The sequence below is a fragment of the Ostrea edulis genome, chromosome 7, assembly GCF_947568905.1.
Source record: "Ostrea edulis chromosome 7, xbOstEdul1.1, whole genome shotgun sequence".
NCBI lineage: Eukaryota > Metazoa > Mollusca > Bivalvia > Ostreida > Ostreidae > Ostrea > Ostrea edulis.
In genome coordinates this window covers 61527109-61543184 of record NC_079170.1, presented here as the reverse complement: position 1 = coordinate 61543184, position 16076 = coordinate 61527109, and the positions used below count along the sequence as shown (strand labels likewise).

General features: G+C 34.6%; 1 pseudogene; it reads left to right on the top strand.

Annotated features, from left to right (window-relative positions):
* The first annotated feature begins 225 nt into the window (after positions 1–225).
* On the top strand, positions 226–3079 carry LOC130048731 (uncharacterized; annotated as a pseudogene).
* The last annotated feature ends 12997 nt before the right edge of the window (positions 3080–16076 follow it).

Below are 16076 nucleotides of genomic sequence, written 5' to 3'. Positions count from 1 at the left end.
TATATCGAAATTAAATTAATTAAGAATTAGCGGTAAGTGCTAAAACTGTCGTCTGGTCATCGGTGTCGTCGCGTCTATAGAAACAGCGATGCATTTCACAGCAACTGATTAACACGGTGCAATCCGCAATCCACTTTCAAGGTAAGTTCATTGATAGATTATACTAAATAATGAGACTATTCAACATGTCTTAGATTTACACTGTCAGGTGAAGGAGATGTTTAGTTCATTTAATATTCTGGGTTAAGTTGATAAATATTTTCCCCACATCTATGTATTAGCCTTACATTTGTTAGTAGAATATACAGAGCCTATCATATCGCTAAGAATAAATATAATTTTTCTAATTTAGAATGATTACATCATTAAATGCACTGCGTTCCTATTGAATTTACTATCTTAAAATATAGGCCTATATATACGATCTCCCTAACCAAAATCAGCGACATTATGCAGCATGTCGAACGTAATACATTCCGAGAATGTTGTTGTACATTACTGCCACTTTAATACTACACTACTCTGAGTTACAAACTTCCAAAATGTGTCATGCTCAATTTTTTTAAAATTTCTTTATAACTTCTGCCGCGGGTCTTATTCTATGACGCAATTTGTTTATATACTTCACATGAATTTATCGTTACGAGTTAGTAAAATGTAAAATCAAATTTTATATATCCGCATGCATAACACATTGACTAAAATCAACTTTTGGTGTGTAAAAATGTTCATAATATCTTGTACATTAAAAAAATATTACATGGCAACTATGTAAAATATTCCGTATTGAAAGACTATGTAATCACCATAAAGGGCGATAAATCTGTATGAATCACACGGACAGATCCCCCTGCTGAAAAAAATGTATTTAACAAAATAATTATGCAATATGATACTGTATAATTATATAGTGTGTTGTAACATGTAAAACAAAAAATCTGCAGTTTTGTCTTCTTGTTTTTTGGGGTTTTTTTTTTGCTTTTTTGTTGTTGTTTTTTTGGGTTTTTTTGTTTTTGTTTTTTTCTTTGTAACTGTATAATTATAATTTCAAAGAAAATTACAAAAATGCAAATAATCAATGCATGCATTTGAGTAATATGGACATAATATTAATCAATAATTTTCAAGAACAAATTAAATATATGAAACATCTCTTTCCTGAGTAGGTGGATATATTTTTAAATCTAACTGATGGAAAAGGGTAGTTTGAACAATTAATTCAATTAGCATTAATCATTAATGCCTTTAGTTAGTTTAAAGCAAAGCCCTGGTGGGAGTTCAGTGGGCAAAGCCTTCCAAAGCTCTAGGATTTTGAGGGGTTTTAATGTTACTTTTATAGGTCATACTTGCTATAAGAAAAGGGGGTGGGTTGGAAACAACACCCCCCCCTCCTGTAAAGTAACATAGAGAAAAAATATGTAAAATGAAACAGATTTTATTTGACATTTCAGATGCCTGGTAAGAAATCTTACAACTGTTGTAATTGTCCACGCGTGGTACGACAGAAAGACAGATACAGCATTGCAAGAAAATATAGAGTCGTTATCTCCAAACTATCTGGGAGAACACCAGGTGACGATGGCTTCCTATGCAACAGATGTAGGTGCATGTGTGCACGTCACATAAAACGCAAAGGTCAAAGCATGCGAGCACGACAGATTGTCAAGGTGAATCCGCACCATCAACATCACCTACAACTTTAACACCTCAGTTCAGTCCACCATCGGTAACTCTTCCTTTTCCTTGCACATCAAGAGGACATGCTGCATGTTGCATCGGCAAAAGGCCAGGACCAAAGGTAGTTGTGGTTCCAGTGGGATTTCGTCATCGAATCTTTATCACCAAAGAAGTCATAATTCCAGCTGGAGCTCGTTGCTGCCCAAAACACCTGCAGAGAGACATTGAAAGTTTGAACCCAGCAGCAAGAACAACAAAGTTCAATAAAACTTCAATAACTGAGCTGATCAAGTTCTTAAGAACTGAGATTATATGAAGTGAGAAAGCAAGGCTAGATTTTGACAGTGAAAGTTTTACAGACACTGAATATGTTGATCTCCTGGGGATATCAAAAGCTTCTTTCAATGACATGATGCTGTTTATCAGGGGAAAATCAAAACAACTCTTGCTAGAACTACCAGAACCAGCCTTTCAATCGTTTTGCTAAAATTGAGAGGAGGGGAGTCAAACAAGATTTTGTCAACATTGTTTAATATTTCCAAATCCAGTATACAAAGAAGTGTGCGAGCTGTCCGCAATATATTGATGACTGGAGGTTTTGTTACAGAAAACCTTGGATTTGGTCATATAACACGAGAGGAGATAATCAATAAGCATACGCGACCCCTTGCCCAGACACTTTTTGGTGATGACACAACTCAGCAAGCCATACTTATATTGGATGGGACGTACATCTACATCAACAAAAGTGGTAATTTTAGATTTCAACGTCAATCCTACAGTCTCCACAAAGGCAGGCCACTTTTGAAACCTATGGTCATTGTGTCATCGACAGGCTACTTTGTTTCTGTATTAGGTCCTTACATTGCAAAAAACAATGATGCCTCCATACTCAACCACATTTTGAAAAGAAATATCGATGACATACAGGGATGGGTTTGCAAGGATGATGTATTTGTGGTGGACCGTGGTTTCAGAGACTCCTTGGATTACTTGGAGGAACTAGGTATCAAGGCACAGATGCCATCCTTTATGGCTCATGGAGACAGGCAGATGTCAACTGAAAGTGCAAATATTAGTCGATTAGTGACAAAGGTAAGTCTTATTTTTCATGTGAATGTTAGTTTGTTTTTTTTTGCAATGCAAAGAACTAAGTTACAGAAAAATATATCTTCATAATATATTTATGTAAACATATTTTAAAATCACAGATAAGATGGGTAGTTGAGTCAGCGAATGGTAGGATAAAACAATGACGTTACCTTGGGAAAATCCTGCCAACGAGCCAGGTTCCGTACATTGGAGATTTTGTTAGGATTGTTTGTGCCATCAGTAACAGGTATATTATAATCAATTCCAATAACTTGCAGATAAACATGCATCTCACAATGAAATCCTGTAAAGAGATGAAATTAAAATGAAATCATAATACCATTACCTAAGTAATTAGAGACACTCTAAGTATATTGATACTTAAAAAACCCAGAATGTTTATATTCAGGTTATGCTTGATTTATCATTATAGGTACTTGAAAAGTATTTCTAATGGTAATGCTGAAGATGACCAGATCCTTGGTACAAAAATGATTTATTTAACAAAGCAAATCAACACCCTTTGGCAGCATGTGGAAGAAAACAAATTGGAAAGACGATCAGCTTGTTGGGAGGAAATGATGATATCACTGACTTTCCAAACCTGGATGAAGAGCAACTGAGGTCTCTGACATGTGGCACGTACCAGCTGAAATTATCCCCAAGCTATGCCCAGGAACATATTGAAGGAGATTGTGCCATTCATGTCCACAAGGAGGAGCCAGGTCTAGTACGAATCAGAATGCAGAGTCGTCATGTGTCATCCAGGTCCTACCTTCTGTGGATAAAGTATGCAGAGGGTGCAATAATTGCATGGTATTGTAAGTGTAAGGCTGGTGCTCGTGTTGTTGGCATGTGTGCACACATTTGCAGTCATTCTATGGTATGTGGGGTATGCACGGCACCAACCAGCGGGACGAATAGGTGTGCGTGATTGGGGGGGAGTTTCTGGAAGATGCCACTTTGGTTGATGAGTCTGAGAATTCCAGTGAAGGCAGTGAAATAGAAGAGTAAAACAGTTGTACCAGAGAAGAAGATATTGATTGCTGAGAGAGAGAGAGAGAGAGAGAGAGAGAGAGAGAGAGAGAGAGCACAGAGAAGATATTGATTGCAGAGAGAGAGAGGGGGGGGGTTGCATCATCTTATATGTTGTTTTTATTTCAAACATCATTATTTCTTATATATTCAACTTATGTTTATTTGAAAGATTCCTTCATCTCACTTTGTGATAATAAGATGATACAATCAATTATTTTTATATTAACATGAGTAATTAAAACAATGTTCATACTCTTATCCAGATCTACTTTGTCATTTTATCATAATTGTTAATCAAGCATTGCAATACATTTTACATTTATCAGATGTGATATCGATATTTGGCAATTTCAGTTGCTCACATTGGGGTACATTTTATATTTCAAAGAATGCAGTCTGATTTAAGTGAAAGATTGGGAACCTTTACTTTGATGTATTTGCCAAATAATATTAACTGATTTCATATGAAAGATGAGATGACTATTGTCATAATTATTGAAAACATTTTTGCAATGCTTGAGAACAGTATATATATTATATATATATATATATATATATATATATATATATATATATATATATATATATATATATATTGAATTTAATTCTCCATGGATATTTGCACAACTTGATATCTATATTTTAGGGGATGTTAAAAAATAATCCATTATTTCTTAGTTTGCAAACTATGAAATAATGGATTCTTTTTTAACATGTCCTAAAATATAGATATCAAGTTGTGCAAGTTTGTGTAAGTCATCTACATCTACAATAGATCCTGAAATATGATATCATTATTAGGTGAAGTACATGTTACAGGAAAGGATAAAATATTCATGATGATTGGCGGCTGAAATTATAACTACTGCCCATTTATCATCGTCGGATACCCAAGTTATTCATGTCCAATGTGCATGTCTATCCCCAACACTAGTTTACATTACTTAAGAACAGTCTGCATGACCATCTCCAGGACCGACAGTTGAACTTGCCCCAAATGTAACATAGTATCTGGAATATGGAATCTTTTTGATAGACTTATCATAATACACAAGACAACAGTCCTAGCTTTACCAAAAAAGGTTCCTGTGTACTTGACACATTTATAGTTCATCCATGGCAGCAATGCTATGCAACATATACAGTGTACATGTATCATATGTACATTAAACCACAGTGGACATATCTTCTGGATTGTGGGAAACAATATAAAAATAAGTGTGTATTTCAAACTATGTATTAATTACCAATCTTTATCAGAGCGACTGCAAATGTGATTTCAAAGAGGATTCATATTTTACACCCCCCCCCTCAATCATGCAGTAACTTGTTGCAAATAAGTAGGGGGTGCTATGTAGGAGTAGCGATTACAAATTTTACCCAATATATGACACATGCCAAACTTTAAAAAAAAATCCGAAATATATAGGGCATGATTGATCTGATAGGGAAAATCGCGCAAACTTTCGCATTTCACTAGGCCTAATTGTTATTGAATAAATTCACTTACATCATGATCATTAGTTGCTTCTGCATACTGGTTGTTCCACCAAAGTCTCGATTACCTCTTCACTGCGCCGCATTATTGATAATCTACTATTCATTTGCAATGTAATGAATGCTACGCGATCAGATACCGTATCAGCTGCGTTCACATGCATCTGTTATAGAAATGCGAAAAAATTCGAGCTAACAGGAAGCGTCATAACGCGGTATCCTTTTAATTCGTTGCCCTACTTTTCGGACAATTTTCAAGCGAAACGTTAGCATTTATATCATTTATTTAAAATGCACAATTGTTGAATGAGATGTTAAATTTTAAGTTCACGCTAGGATGAAATAATAAAAAGTTCCATGAAGTATTATGCAAATGACAGAGTCAAAATATTAATACTGTGACATACTTCAATACACTGTCGGTAATATCGATCTACCTATACACTTTGTTGAATAAGTGTACATATGTATCAAACTCTGTGGGAATATTAATAGAAAATGTTATCAGGGAGAATATTCAATTCTTTTATACATAATGTGCTGTTTGTAAATTTTGTATATGTGAGGTGCTGTATATATTACATATATATACTGATATAATGAAAGAGATCAGCACTTACACAACTTTGACGTTACATTGAAGACAGTGACAAAAAATACCCTAATTGTGAAGACATGGTATTTGAATACTATGAAATATATAAAGAAAAGAAAAACGATTACAAATAGCACAAATCCTTGGTAATATTTCATATCAAAATCAATCATTTTTAAGACTAGGTCATAGTTGGTGGTTTGTGGGTCAAATCCTTTGAGCAAAATCCATGCAGAAATGAGCGAGATATAAAGCTTCAAAGTTAGCGTCTAGGAAAAAGAAGAAGAAAAGAATAATAAGAATAATCTTAACCAGCACAATCAGTAGAAGGTCTTCCGTTGTTACGGAAGACCTTAATTAGATTTCTCAATCTACATACAGTAAGTTAGGATCAAATGCGTAATCACTTATAATTCGCAAATAGTTCTATGATAACGATCGGCGTTACACTAATAACTTACATGTACTAGTGGTGGAGTATGTATTGTGTTTATTGATCGGCGTTACAATAATAACTTACATGTACTAGTGGTGGAGTATGTATTGTGTTTAGTGATCGGCGTTACAATAATAACTTACATGTACTAGTGGTGGAGTATGTATTGTGTTTATTGATCGGCGTTACAATAATAACTTACATGTACTAGTGGTGGAGTATGTATTGTGTTTAGTGATCGGCGTTACAATAATAACTTACATGTACTAGTGGTGGAGTATGTATTGTGTTTATTGATCGGTGTTACAATAATAACTTACATGTACTAGTGGTGGAGTATGTATTGTGTTTAGTGATCGGCGTTACAATAATAACTTACATGTACTAGTGGTGGAGTATGTATTGTGTTTATTGATTTATGTAAATACATTGGTACAAGATGGTAGCTGGTTTCGCAATATTTCAAATAAAGGCTTTCTGCCAGATTTTCGATGTACAATTGAAACGGATACCGATGGAGAGACATTGATTTCTTAATGATTGTTTAAAGTCTTAATTTGCTAAAAGGTTCCTGAGAATTAAAAGCATTACAATAACGTTCTAGTGTGTAACTTACAGAGTGTATAGAGAATTCGGTTTCATGTACATTAACTTAAATTACAAAATAGGTTCAATTTAAGCCTTTTACAACATAATAGAAATTCGTCTAATATTTGCTTAATTTTAATTAATGGTAAGGTATACTATGTCTGATAAATGTTTACTGTTACTCATCCTCCTCAGCATTAGATCAATGATGCCATGTTACTTCTTCTATATACTGTCTCGCATACAAAATTCACTCGAACATCATTCAGACAAACGTTTAGTTATAACTATTACTGCATTTGCGTCTTGATAAACATTGATATTGTGATTGGCACAAAATGAACATACATCTTTTTCTCAATATTGTATTAATACAGCTTCACTTGTGGCAATGTTATAACATTGAAGATCATTTGTTTCAGAATTATAGTTCGATGGTGAAGCCCAGAGGGAATCAACGTGAACCCGTAAATGTCAGTATCCATATGGGCTTAGATTCTGTCCAAGAGGTAGATGAAAGATTACAGCAAATTTCGATTTTTGCTTGGTTTAATGTTCATTGGGATGATGAATTTTTGATCTGGAACGAGACAGAATATTCAGAAATTAAGATGATCACCGTGCCCTATCAGAAGGTGTGGGTACCGGATCTTACCATATCAAAATCGAAAGATAACATCCACGATCTTGAGCCCCTTCCGACTGTAACAGTGACTTCAGATGGCCACGTGCTTTGGATATCAGGCGATAATATCGTTTTGTACTGTGAACTGAAAATGTCAAAATTCCCTTTTGATGAACAAGAATGTACATTTGATGTTTTTGCTTGGCAAACAACCGATCAAATTCAAAAACTTTTCCCCGAAAATCATCCAGCAACGAAACAAAAGTGAGATCAGAGAATGGAGAGTGGAAAGTAGTGAATTTTACTTGCAGTTTAGAGTATGATGTACGATTAGATGTGACATTACTACATTACTCACTACGACTTAGAAGACGATATACATATTTCATACTCAATATGCTTGTACCCATCATGATACTTTCTATTTTAAATTCAGTAACATTCTTGATTCCTTTGGAATCAGGGGAGAGAACTCAGTATTCTCTTTCACTTTTCCTGGCATTTACCGTGTTTTTAACTTTATTTGAAAAAATAATGCCGCACAATTCCATCGCTGTTCTCTACATTTCTGTGTATGTCGGATTCCAGTTACTTCTTTGTGTCATCTCGACAGTGGTCTCTGTTATAGCCACGTCAGGACTGAAGACGAGGAATGATACATGTAAGGACACTAAAATATTCAATCCCATTAACCCTGAGATTTGTGCAAATCAACCCAAAACTCCAAATGAAGATAGGAAGCAGGACAAATTCAAAGCGATAGATGTCGAGGTACATGTAGAGCGCAACAACGGCATATTTGCATTGAACAACTTTGAACGTAAAAGGAACTTTGCTATGATTCTATTCAACACTATCTCACAAATTCTATCAGCAGCAGTACTGTTTCTTCTGTACTGGATTTGATGGCTATTCCTATTCTCATCGTGAGATTCTTCAACTGCTTTCGATTTTTAATTTACATTGAAATGTGTTGTAATCGTTGTCTGCTTTCTAAAACGATACGTTTTGTTACATTTTCAGAACGTCTTCTTAGTAAAAGTTTAATGTACTATATCATATTGATTGCTTACCTTAATAATATGGTGGTAAAATGATCAATTAGAATATTTTTGATAATAGAGGAGGTTGCAAAAATTACGCATAAACTGATTTATAGCAAGTACATTTGTTTTGTTTTTTTATTTTGACAAAAACAGTTTATCGTCAACGAGTCTATAGTCAGGCCAATGAGTGAGCTATGTGAAAGTCTAGCATTTGGACAACAACTCAAAATGTGTAAAGAACGCACTAACACTCGTACGAAATACTTCAGATAGCTTTCTATCTAATGACAGGTTATATTTGCAGATGAGAGCGTCAAAAATAGATCATACGTAGAACATACTCTCATGTATCGAATCAGATGAGAATCATAATCGTTATGTGCATCAGATAATATGATATTGTTCCCTTAAGAGGGGAATTTGACAATTTAGAAGCCGAAGTAAAGAAGTTTGTGATAATGCTGAGTTGTTAGTTTGCTGCTGATTTCTATCGCCAGTAAAATATTCAAACATGAGGCTGATATAGTCGTGTCTTCTGTTCGAGTTAACTAGAATATGCAGACCCTGAAGCGTACTAATACACCATTTGCACGAAACAGTACACACGATTCTTTCACTGAACGGTCTTCACGGAACACTAAACGATTTGCACGGAACGCTGAACTGTTTGCAGCAAACACTTCGCACGAAATGCTGACCACTTTGTAGGCGTGGTTTGAACACTTAGTGAACGGTCTGCAGGAAATAGTAGGCATAGCCTGCACGGTTTAATTTTTGCGGCATTATTTGGTTCTCCCTGAGGATAAATTCAACATGAAATAATTTCAATATAATGGTAATATTCCAGATATTAAACAATGGCTGAGAAAGAAATGATAATCATTCATTTTAGAATGATTGCTCATGTACGACGGGGTAAATTCCATTGTTACGTATTAGCTCAGTGACTTGTGAACACGTTGGGATAAACACAAATAATTGTTTTTTAGCTTCGGATATAAAATAAAAAGATGTAAAACTTTGGTCCGTGTTTGCCCAACTATATATTGTGTATTGCTTATAGGAGATCACTGTTCATTATCGTCACCTTTCATCGATATGAAACAATGATTATTAAACTTTTATTGATTTATTGCTCTATTGAATTCATTCAAGCTGAAAATAAAATGGTTGCATCTGTTTCGCTATTTTAGTGCATTTGTACATTCAAGCTGAGTGTCGTTAAATACATATGTAATTTGTATATTTCAGACCTCCTCTCAAAGCCAGATGTTGAATAAACATTTTTGTATACGTGTATGACGATAGATAAATGATTTAAAAAAACAATTTTCGTCAGGCAAGACTGCAACATATTCTCGGGCGGGGAGGGGGATGCACATAGATAAGCCAGTTGATAAGAGTCTGTGTGACCTTGGATAAGAAGGAACAATAAAAACCAAAATGAAACATCAAAATATGATTAAAATGGATTGATGATTGATTTATTGTATCTTACTTTACGTCTCTCAGGAATTTTTTATTTATATGGAGACGTCACCAAGACTGGTGAAGGGCTTCAAATTTAGGTCTTTGCTTGGTGCTTACAGTCTCTCTTTTTGAGCAGTGATGGGTTTTTTAGCGCGTCACACCTACTACGACACGGGACATCCGTTTTTAAGGTCATCTCCGAGAAACCGTGACATTCACACCTCATACCGAGCGTTTGGCGATGGAAATAAAATGGATTGAAAAATAAATCAAATATATAAAATTATCAAATGTATGGAGAAGTAAATCAAATATATAAATGAATAAGTGAAACAAAAAATGATTAACTTCAGTAATGATCAACATATTTTTGAATTATGTATGCAAATATGCAAGTATGCGAGTGGATGTAACATCTGATTTTAATTACATTGTGATATTTGCCTCACTTTTTTACCTAAAGAAAACTGCATTCATTTTTTTTAGAGATAGCAAATTATAAACATCTCTTTTGTCATACTTCAATTGCCCCCTCCAATTTTTACGTCCTCTAAACGAGTGTTTCTTTTAAATACCCAGATTAGCTTACCTCTATTGTGGTACATGTAAAAAGCACCTTGGAATTTGAGTAAAATTTACAAGTTATACATAGGTCAGTCTTTGTATTTTGCAGACAGATCCTATAAATAATTTTGATGAAAATAATTTTCAATTAAACAAGAAACTTGACAATATACAACAACAAAAATATTTCCACTGAAGGCAGAAATATATCATGTCTCTACACTTGTTGGAGATTACTTAGGGTGTTAAAATTGCTTCAAGAGCTACCTATTTATCGGATTTTGCCCTGCCTGGTGGTTTTAAAATAACTGTTTTATTTCGATTATTTTCAGATTTTCACTGTTGAATGTCTGTCTTAGAGTACTTTTGAAATAATATATCCAATTCCCAAAAATATCCACCTGTCTTAAATTCCGTGTAGAAATGACCTGCACGTTTTGCGCGGTCTGTTAAGTTTCTAAGGGCGTGGATTGAACGGTTTGCACGTTTCTGTGGGCGTGGCTTGATCATGTACGGAACGATTCTTGCACGAAACGTTTTGCATCGACCGCTAAACGGTCTGCTTGAAAAGGTGTTCAACGGTTTGCACGGGACGGTGAACAATTTGTACGGAACGGTGAACAGTTTGCACGGAACGAAACGAAACGCTTTGGAGGTGTAGTAGCATGATTTAGGGTCTGTAACGATAAATATGAAACACGTCAAACAGCATTTGATCCAATGATAGGTTGCATTGACATACTACATCGTTATAACGACCATAGAATTTGCGAAATGCTGACTTCAATCGAAACTGTTGAAACCCCTGTACAATCAACTTGTTTGTCAGTAGGTTACCTCGATTTAAAAACTGACTATACGCAGAACAAGCTCTTGCATATTGAATCAGTTGAGAGATATAAACACCATATGCAGGTGAAAATGGAATATTGCTACATAAATATGGAAAGTTGACGATGGAGAAGCTAAAATCATCCTGTTTGTCATACAGTTGAGTTGTCAGTTTGTCATTAATGTCTACTTTCAATAAAATATCTAAGTATGAAGCAGAAGTGGACGACTCTGTGGTGTCCTTTATTTCGAGCTCACAGGGATATATCAAATTATAACATATGAATTAAAGTTATTATTGTTAATAGACAAAACGTCATCGATATAACGAAATGTCGAATTGAAAGCCACAGCGAGAGATTTTTTCTTCTCACGTAGAAGTTTTTGAATAAATTCTTATCATACTCATTTTTAACAAACTGAGTGTTTGAATTACAAAATACACGTCAGTCTTGTATTTTTGGCATTCAAAATTAAAACACGAATAACTGTAGACGCAACTAATGAAGAAAACAATATGGCGGCGCCCAGATGGATCACGAAATTTTCAGTGAACGTATGTAGAGATTATATCTATTCATTTGCTGATTTTCTCATTTTTTTTCTTTTACATACGTGTTACATTTAGAGGCTTGCTTCGCGGATGGGTCTTCGGCCCGTCCGAGCTTCGCTCGGTATTACTTGCAAATGATGTTAATATCTCTCAACTGAATCGATACGCAATATCTGCGTATGATCAGTTTTTAAAAAGTCCATGGTCGTTATAATGATCTAGTTTGCCAATACTACCTACCATTGAGTCAAATGCTGACTGACGTGTTTTATACCGATTGTTAGACCGTTCTTGGTTAACTGATTTTCACTACCTGATCATGATATACGGTTAAAGGCGGGTGTGACTGCTCGACAGTGGATGCTTACTCCTCCTAGATACCTGCTCCTACCTCTAGTTTATCAAGGGGTTCGTGTTTACCCAATTCTCTATTTTGTATTTCTTATCGGAGTTATGAGATTGATCACTGTTATTTTCATCATTCATCTATATGATCATTTTTATTTACAATATACAAGATATAATTGCAAGACAATTACAAGGGCTAACCCCCAAACTATTGAAGCATAAATTTTCAGCGGATTCCAAAACTTCACAAAAATCCTAACATAGAAAGAATCATTGCAGAATCCAGTAAATGTTCTACCAGGTCCTCTACTTTTCTCCTGATGAAAATAATAACTGCTGTAATTGAGAAACTTAAGACGCATTGTGCCATAACATATGAGAATAGTAGTGTAAATCAAATGTCGAATCTTAAAAGTTACCGAGAGTGTTCGAGTAAATTGAAATGTCTAAACATTTTTAACATTTACAGCATTATAACGTACGACTTTTCAAGACTTTACAAGTTATTCCTCATTAAAACAAATCAAATACTAAGTCATTTACATTTAAGAAAGTTTCTTTTTCAATAAAGATTTAACTCATATTTTGAGATCAGCAATCAAACAATATTTTGTTCAACATTATTTTTATTCTATTCACCAGTACTCCGAGGTTGGTATTACAAAGATTGTGGTTCCTCATTGACAATATCTACATAGTCTTTATAAGTCAGGTCTTCCAACAGTCTATCGAAATTCTCTTGGGCATATATTTTATTCGTTTATCAGCTGACCTGTTTCTGTATTCGAATGAGGCAAGTATAAATAAAATATCTTATTCATATTTCATATCGATACATCACAGTGACCTCGAAAGCGTCGCCTGCAGCTGCTTCGTATTTGATATTTTACTAAACATAGAAATCAACAGCAAACTAACAACTTAAGACACAGGGAATGAATTCAGCTTTTCATCATCAACTTCCTATATTGGGAAACAATTTTCCATTATCACATATAGACAGTGTTCTAACTGACTAAATATGTTGACATTCTACGTATGATCCAATTTTAAACCAAAATAGGCTACTGACAAATAAGTTGATGCTAGAGGCCTTTTAAAGTCATGTTCAAAGTCAGCAATTCGCAAATTCTCTGACGGTCATAATGATCGTATATGCTATACAACCTGTCATTATATCGAATGCTGTCAGGCATGCTTCGTACCAGTTCTTTACATACTAATTTTAACTACGGATTACTCCGTTTACCTGATTAAGGCCTGCAGTGGATGTGCCTTGTCAACAAGGGGTAGTTACTCTTCCTAAACACTTGGTTCCACTTCTTATGTTTTTCGGAGTTCATGTTTTCCATACTTTCAACTGTGTATTTTTTTATAGGATCTATGACATTGGTCATTTTTTATTATCTTTTTGTTTCATTGTATATATATTTGGAGAACATAAAGCGATCATTGTAATCTATTTGAAAGAAAGTGGCCAGAAACAAAATGTAATTGTTACGTTCTACACAATATCTTCATAATGCCTTTCCAAATCATAATTGATTAAAAAATATCCACAGACAATTTCGATATTTATGCAATTTAAAATGTTGGTTATAATATAGAGCCCGATATGTAGATATAGATCTACATGTGCATTTAAATGTAAATGATGACACGCTGTTCATGGTTTTGTATTGCATTAGTTTTCGTTTATATATGCTGTTATTTATAAGTAATTGATGATCTACTATAGATGGTGTTTTGCTTTAAACAAAGGCTATTTTAGAGATATTCAATGTGCTTATAATTGAGACTTCCATACGATATATCGATTGTGTACGGAATGTTTGATTGCCATTACGCGCTAAAAGGATCCAGAATAGCATAAACAATAGTACTCTTTGTTGAAGTGTAATTCATCGTGTAATGCTGTTTAATATCCTAAAAGTTATTTGCTTTGTATAATTTGTCAGATACTTCAGTTGACAGTTAAATGGATACATCCATGTTGAAACATCAGTGATGTCTACACCAGTGGTACAGCTGTACATGTATCCAACTGTTTGAAGTTTCATTCTGTTTAGGGATACAGATAGAAAGAGATATTTTGACACTCTGTTTTTGGCACTTTGTTTTTCCCTAAAATAGCTCTAGCAAGTTTATTTCGGATTTCAAACATTTCGGTTGAGCATCACTGAAGAGACATTATTTGTTGAAATGCGCATCTGGTGCATCAAAATTGGTACCGTATCAGTTTTACATTATATAGCTACAGCTTAACTAAATCAACTCTTAGAGTTATTGTAAATTGAACAAGCATTGATTACATACACCCCCCCCCCCCCCACCTTAAACATGAACCCTACACATGCGGCCCAGTACAACAGGTGCGTATTTTAAGTTACGAAACCATGCTTGATCATCCCCACGCAATATTGTTAGGGGCATATAACAACGACGGGACAGATTGTGTGTGGATGAATATGCGAGTGTGTGTAAAACTGAATTTGTAGACCCTCTATACCGGCCACATTTTTCGCTCAATGTATTTGATTCTTGACATGTAGTTTAGTTATCAAGAGTGGAAGAACCCTATTGCATGTGAGATCTAAAGGTAAAAGGTCAAAGTCATCATAGGATCATCATACACACTCTACGGGAAACAGTTTTTCTACATTGATTTCATACTTCACACCTACAGTGCCTAGATATAGATCATCTGATACGTATTCCACCTATGTGGTATTCTTCTTTCAACTATCTATAGTCCGGCTGGACATGTCATTACTGATAAAGTCGATATAACTGAAAATGACGATCACTTATTTCACTCATTTCAAAAGGTCCTAGATTCAGAGAGCCCCAGTTTTTCATTGGCTAAAGAACTTCCATTATACTTAGTCCTCTTCGTGCGGGTCAGCACACAAGGCCGTGAACTTCTATTATGAATTATGATTATTTTATTTATAGAAACCTAGCGCTTGCTTTTAGGGTTCTTAAAATATGACACCAGAATATATGAACGTTTTTAGTTTTGTCATCCAAGTTAGTTCCAGAACAACAAGAAGTAGCGATAGTGGCATTTTATATTTACCAAAAGTTCGAACTGAATATTATAAATGGTCTTTTAAAGGACACATCTCATGTTTTCAAAGAATACAACATTACATGCATTTCGTCTTCTTTATGCTTATAGTAATTAATTCTAATAGTTCGTTCGCCTAAATTTTGCGAGAATTAACCACAATACATCTAAGCCCCGATTTCAAAAAGTCAAGTTAATTAGGTAGGTAGTCACTTGGTACAGTGACGTCACATGCGCCCTTCGGATTGTGAAAGTACTGCGAGATATTATTAAAAACTCAACTTTTAGGGACCAAATTTATTTACCATGAGTAACATTTATATCGATGTTGACAAATTGTCCGAGTTTTATATGTGTTCGCCACCAGTGCACACATTATAACGATGTAAATACCCAAATATAGCGAGTAAAGCGTGTATGAAATCGGCAATATTGTGAGTAAATAATGTTTATATGGGTAGCTGTCTACAAACTGTTTGGTGATGTTATTCCTTTATACATCTGTAATTGGTGCCGTTTTTTCTAAAATAAACAGTGCAATCATTATTTATGTTTGGATTAGACAAATTATGATACGTTAAATTGTTGACAACTAGGCCATATGCCAAGCTATTGTCACGCGTGTATTTCGGAAAGAAAGAAAAAG